Here is a 6690-nt window from a genome sequence, read left to right as displayed (position 1 = left end):
TGGTTGAAATGAGTCAATATATTGAGACAAAACTAGATTCTAACTACTCCACTATTGAAGAAAGATAGAGTCAAAAGAGTTGACAATTATGCCATGTTGTTGAGCTTCTATTGTGACACAAGGAAAAAAATTACCAACTACCAACAATGAGAGTTGACAACAAAAAGTTTTTTTTTTTTAATATTATCAGACGGTAGAAAAATTTGTAATATTGTAGGAGACAGAATATTAAAAGATTAAAAGTTAATACGAGAATAAATTAAATGTGATAGAGATGATGCGTGGTAAGAATATATATGATAAGATTATAAATAAAAATATCAAAGAAATTGTTGGAGTAACACCTATAATAAAAATGATGATAAAAAAAAAATTTGTGGTAAAAAAGTATATCAAAAGATGGTGAAAAAGAATTTTGTGATAAAAAAGTATATCAGATGAGAAGAATAAAAAAAACTAGAGTAAGATGAAGATTTAAAAATATTAAGACTATTTTGATAGATATATAATCCTAAAAAGAGTATTATGGTGAACATTTTTGTTCTTGTTTATTAATAAGTAGCAATATAATTATAAAAAATTTATGAGTTTTCCTTCCCGTGATTTGCAGTCATTTTTGACTTTATAATAGCCATTTGCATAGGATGATCATATTTTAGCTTCCTTAGATGTGTTACCGAAAGGTATTACTATATAGTTTAATTTCAATTATTGTTAGAGTTAAAAGAAATTGTTATTTATTATTCTTATTAGGTAAATTACATCTTAAGAAAGTAACTTACACATTCTTCTTTACTGTGAACTATTATAATATTATGGTTAAGAAAGATTCCGATCAAATTTGTCTATGTACTGTGTGCTGGTGTCATGCAAGGATAGTTGTGAACCAGAGGTTGATGAGAGTCACTTTCATATAACAAAGAAGTCAATGGCGTAGGTAAAGAAAATGACTAGCAGGTAGACAAGATCTAATCTAACCATTCACCGAAATTATCTCTTATAATTAATTGTTTCAAGTATTCTTCTTTATATTTTTACTAGTAAAGGACCCGTGCATTCGCACGGATTACGCAAAGTCGATTTAAATAATAAATAAATATATAATAATGGTTAATAAATATATATATAAAAGATACACAAATTAAAAATAAAAAACATTTGAAATTATAATTGTCAAATAAATATTAATTTAATCTAGTTAGAAATATATACTTTAGTAGAAAAATAAATAAAATAATTAAGTAGTCATTTACCCGTGCGTTTGCACACATCATACAATATAGTTATAATCTATCGTGAGTAGTCATCTACCAGTGCGTTCGCACGTATTGCACAATATTATAAATAATAAATAAATATAATATATATGATTATATTTATTTGATTTGGTAACAGGTACCAAACTTTTTTGACCAAATTTTGTTTATTGTCATTCATACCCCTATCTTATTATAAGCATTTGAAATCTTTTTACTTATTGTAAATAAAAATTTCAATATATTTAATAGATTTATTTTTTCAAAAATATCAGTTATAGGTTAATATGTACATATAAAAAATAAAGAAAATAATTAAGTATTTATTTATCACAGTTGTAAATAAATATAATATAATGATGGTTAAAAATGTAAATAAAATATATACAGTAGCTTTGTCCCGTAGCTTTGTCCCCTCAAAAAATAAAGAATAATAAAGAAAATAATTAAGAAATCATTTACCCGTGTGTTCACACAGTTCATACAATGTCATTATAAATAGTAAATTAATATAATATAGTGATGGTTAAAAATGTATATAAAATACAAAAAGAGTAACAATTTTTTTATATAAGAAATTATGTATTCATCAATCATAAGTATTCTATATTAAATAATTATTTCTCTTAATTTTTTTATAAATAAGATATTTATTTTATAATAAAGAGTAAGTTTTTAAAAAATGGACTCTCTTTTTCATATATATTTTAGAATATTTTTTTACAAATAAGATGGTTATTTCATAAATAGATTGTTTTATCATTTTTTTAAGATAAATTTTGTTTATTTAGGTCTCATTTACCATTACCATAAATTTATTACGGGTTCTGGTACGCGACGCGCATTTGTTTTAAATTTATATTTTTTAATAGAAAAATGTTTGGTACCCGTAAAAAATAATAATGGAATGTATAGAAAAAAATCTGGTACCCGTAAAAAAATAATAATTAAATGTATAGAAAAATATATTGTACCCGTGAAAAAATAATAATTGAATGTATAGAAAAATTTCCAGTACCCATGAAAAAATAATAATTGAATATATAGAAAAATGCCAGGTACCCGTGAAAATAATAATAATTAAATGTAAAGAAAAATATCTGGTACCCGTAAAAAAATTGAATGTATAAAAAAATGTCTGGTACCCATGAAAAAATTGAATAAAAACATTCTGATCAATAAAATTTTGAATACAAAATATAATTTTGTTATTAAATATGTTATTAGAAATGTTAAATGAGTTAGATATGTAAAAAAAAATGATGCACAAATTTGTTGTGTTCCTAAGAAAGTGCATGTATGTAAATGATGTGCAATATGGAAATAACAGGTGAAACAACTGTATAAGAAAATAGATATAAAAAAAAAGAGTTAAACATATTACTATATCTTAAAAGTTAAATTAGTATAATAGTTAAGTATAAGAGATTTAAATAAAATTAGACAACAATGATGGGTAATAAGATTTATTTTGGTTAGTGATAATGGGATCAAGTGGTTGACAATGGAGATAGATTACATTTTTCTATTTTATTTGTACCTCTCACGTAAAAAAAAATAGTAAGATAAATAATTACAAAATAATTTTATATTATGAACATTTACTATTGTTTAGATAATTTGTCTCAAAATTGATTTTGCATTTATAATTATCAAATAAGATTTTAATATACATTGTAATAATGCATATTAATTTAATGTGAGGGGATAAAGAAAAAGAAGTTAAGAAAGAATAAGAAATTAACAAATCAAAGTTGGAAGGAGAAGACTTACACGTGGCAACATATTGTAGAAAAAAAGTTATATTAAAAAATATTATAAAAATTTAAAATAAATTGATAAAAACTTACGTTAAAAATAATTTTAAAAAATAAAACAAATATGTGAGTTGATTTGAATTATAATTGAATCAAGAATATAAATTTATAAAAAAAAAATCATTGAATTAAAATGAGCAAATATTTTAAATTCATATTGAAAAATAAATTTGGTTTAAATTCTTCTTATAAGAAATTATATCTTCTCTTATTTAAGATTTCTATAGCAAACACATGGTTAGGATTTAACTATAGTAGGATTTTGAAAGAAAATAAACAGGAAAATATATTTTTGTTTATATGAGTTGTCAAACTGTATGCACAGGAAAACATAGAAGGCTAGTACATGATATCTGCAAAAGTAAATTAAATGTGGGTCTCAATGTATTTTAGTCTTTCTAGATCTGACATTGAAATGACAACATGTTGGTCTCTTAATAGTAATACTATATTGAGTATCTCTTTCTTTTACATTTTCAATAATGAAATATCACAACAATTTTGATCTCATATCTTTATTCAAAATAAAATGTTTTAATGATCATAAATGAAATAATAAATAAATTATTTTACGTTATTATTATAATATTAATAAAAAAGGAGACAAAAGAGAAAACAAAATTTAAAAATATAATTTATTTACTTCATAGAAGAAAAATAGACAAAAATCAAGAACTAATCAATATATTTTTTTATCAAATTGTTTTATCAAAATTGTTTACAAACTATAATATTATAAAACAACACCAAAACACCAAAACACTATGCACTCCCACAAATTCAAATATTATATATAACTCATAACACCAAACCAAAACTATAATAGTTTTTTTTACCAATTTATTATTCAAATATGATATATTTTTTATGAGATAAAAAGAATAATAAAAGATGAATTACAGTGATTTAGTTATATAATACTCAAAATTTAAATATTTCTCCATCAATTTTATTTATTCATTTGTTTAAAAATAATGTATTATTTAAATATGACATTTTTTATGAGATAAACAGAATAATAAAAAATGAATGTTGATAAATATAATACCAAATTCAAAGTGACCGTATGGCATATTTTAATGGTACAAATTAATGATATAAATTTTTTGTGATCACAAGACATTATTTTAATGATATGATTTAATGATATAAATCCATAATGATCACAAAACATTATTTTAATGATATAAATTTTGATAAAACATCATTTATAAAAAAAAATATTAAAGAGAATGATAAATCCAATTAACCATTATTTATAGTGATCCTATAAAAAATCATAAATTAATTTAAATTACTATAAAAATAATTAAGTACAGGTTACAATGAATTGATTGTGGAGAAAAGATGGAGTTGAAAATTGAAATAAAAAATAATGAAGTAGAAGAAAAATAGTGAAAGCACGGGAAATGAAGATTGCTTATACCCACGGATAAGAAAAAAACGTATATGTTTTAATTTTTTATAAGAAATACACTTTTTTATTTCTATAATATATAGAATCAAAAGTAAGTTTATGTAGTTAAACTCAAATTCGACCGATTAATATATATATATATATATATATATATATATATATATATATATATATATATATAAAACTATTGTTTTAATTTTAGCCTATTACTATAGTGAAAACGTGTCTGACAGGAAAAAATGGAGCTGTGTGCCTCTTTTCTTTTCATGATGTAGTCTGCTGTAGGCCTGTAGCTGTCCAACTCCAAACAAATGTCTAATCTCTCTCTTATCACAATTTAATTTTTTATAGTATTGAGATCCACCATCACTCTCACAACTTTCTTCATGTTATCATTGTTTCACTCATCACTGCCACCAATCTCACAACTTCACTTTTATATTCTCCTTTTGTCATCAATACAATTAAAAATTCAATAATATGAAAGACAATAATATACTTGAAAATACAATATTTCAAGATGCAATTAAGATTAAAGATAGACAATAATATTATTTTCATATTAAAGATCATAATAATATATTATTGCCGTAACAAATATAAACAAAGGGTACAACAAATAGAATAATAATAAAAGTTGCATTAACATAAAGAACAAATATCCATTTTGAATTAATCTATAATTGATTACAATATAACAAATACTTTTGATGTCAAAATCATAATCTTCTTGATACCTCTTGAATTTGGATACCATCCTTCCATTCCATTGTTCCATTTCATAATCCTTTTCAATACATATAACAAATTAAAAATCTCAAACATAAATTAAAAATATAAACTTAAAAATATTTTAAAAAATAATAATTATTTGACAAATCTTTGCTACATTTAACTTACAGAAAAATAATTAGGATAAAAAATTTATAGTTGTTGTTACAATTATAAATAAATTTTAACATATCGATTTATTTAACAAATAACTCATTGGATTGGCTACCCAGTTATCAAAAAAACAATTGCACACTTATAAAAGGCTTTCTAAAATAAAATAAAAATACAAACTTATTTGAATGAGGGCGAAAAATCGCAACAGTAAAAACACAAAAGTTGATCAAGGTGAAATTTGAAAGATGAAAAAGGCGAGATCTGAAAAACACAAAAGAAAAAAAATCGAAAAACCGCAACATCAACATTTCAGCATTGCAACACACACATATTGCTCACAGTTTGACTTTGAACACGATAAAATCGAAAATAAAAAGTATGACCTTTTAACATATCAAAACATGGAAAACAATGGCAAAAGTGAATAGACAGACCTTGTAAGTATGAAGAAGATGAGAGTTGATTTCAAATCTGGTGGTTTTGATATCAGATTCAGTGATTTCAATTTCAGATCTGATGTTCCCGTGGTTTCAATTTCAGATCCCTCACCGGTAAAATCAGATCCAACCTATAACCTGGAAAATAAACCACAAAATCATCAAATCAACTACAAAAATCCTATCTACAGAATCAAAACCCTAAATTTATAAGAAAACCAAACAAAACCCATACTTTTTTAGCTTCAAAATTCAGCGGCAAAACTCGATCCGTCTATAACCTGAAAAACAAACCACAAAAGAGTTAGAAGAGGATGGTGATGATGTTATTACAGAATGAAGGTGGGGAAGAAAAAGAAGGGGGAAGGTTGAGGTAGAAGACTCAGTCGTCGGATAGAAAGAGAAGAGAGAAAAAGAGAAATAGAAAGATTGAAACAATATGAAAGAAGAGAAATAGAAAGAGATGATGTAGTAAGAGAGAGAGAATACATTGTAAAAACAGAGAAAGGTGGAAGATGGGTTTGAGAAATCAGAGAGATGGAAGAGAGAGACAACAAAGAGAAAAAGGTTGGAAAGGCTTTATAAAATTGTGTTTTCAAGAAAGATTTACAAAATACATTGTTGGAAAGGCTTTTACTTGGAAAAAGCGTGAAGGAGGAGGTTTTGCTGTAACCAAGAAGATTTGCACAATTCCAATACCTTTTCTCACGTTAGTATTAATGATGGAAAATAAATGGACAATTGAAAGGGTATGCAATGATTAAGGAATATATATTTTTAATTAAAATATTAAAGGAGATCCAATTACCGTTATGTCCTCGAATATCACCCTCAAATTGGTGATTAGAGGGATAATAAAAGAATTTCATATGTCA

At 24.1% G+C, this 6690-nt stretch overlaps 1 long non-coding RNA gene across 1 annotated transcript; it reads right to left on the bottom strand.

Moving 5' to 3' along the window:
• Positions 1–5112: 5112 nt before the first annotated feature.
• LOC131599941 (uncharacterized) lies at positions 5113–6399 on the bottom strand. Its single transcript, XR_009282950.1, has 3 exons — positions 6051–6399; positions 5813–5953; positions 5113–5277 (listed from the first exon to the last, which is right to left on the bottom strand). It is a non-coding gene; the product is annotated as an uncharacterized LOC131599941 (long non-coding RNA).
• Between the last annotated feature and the right edge of the window lie 291 nt (positions 6400–6690).

The sequence above is a fragment of the Vicia villosa genome, linkage group LG4, assembly GCF_029867415.1.
Source record: "Vicia villosa cultivar HV-30 ecotype Madison, WI linkage group LG4, Vvil1.0, whole genome shotgun sequence".
NCBI lineage: Eukaryota > Viridiplantae > Streptophyta > Magnoliopsida > Fabales > Fabaceae > Vicia > Vicia villosa.
The sequence above is the reverse complement of the archived record's forward strand: the minus strand, read 5'-3'. Positions and strand labels throughout refer to the sequence as shown.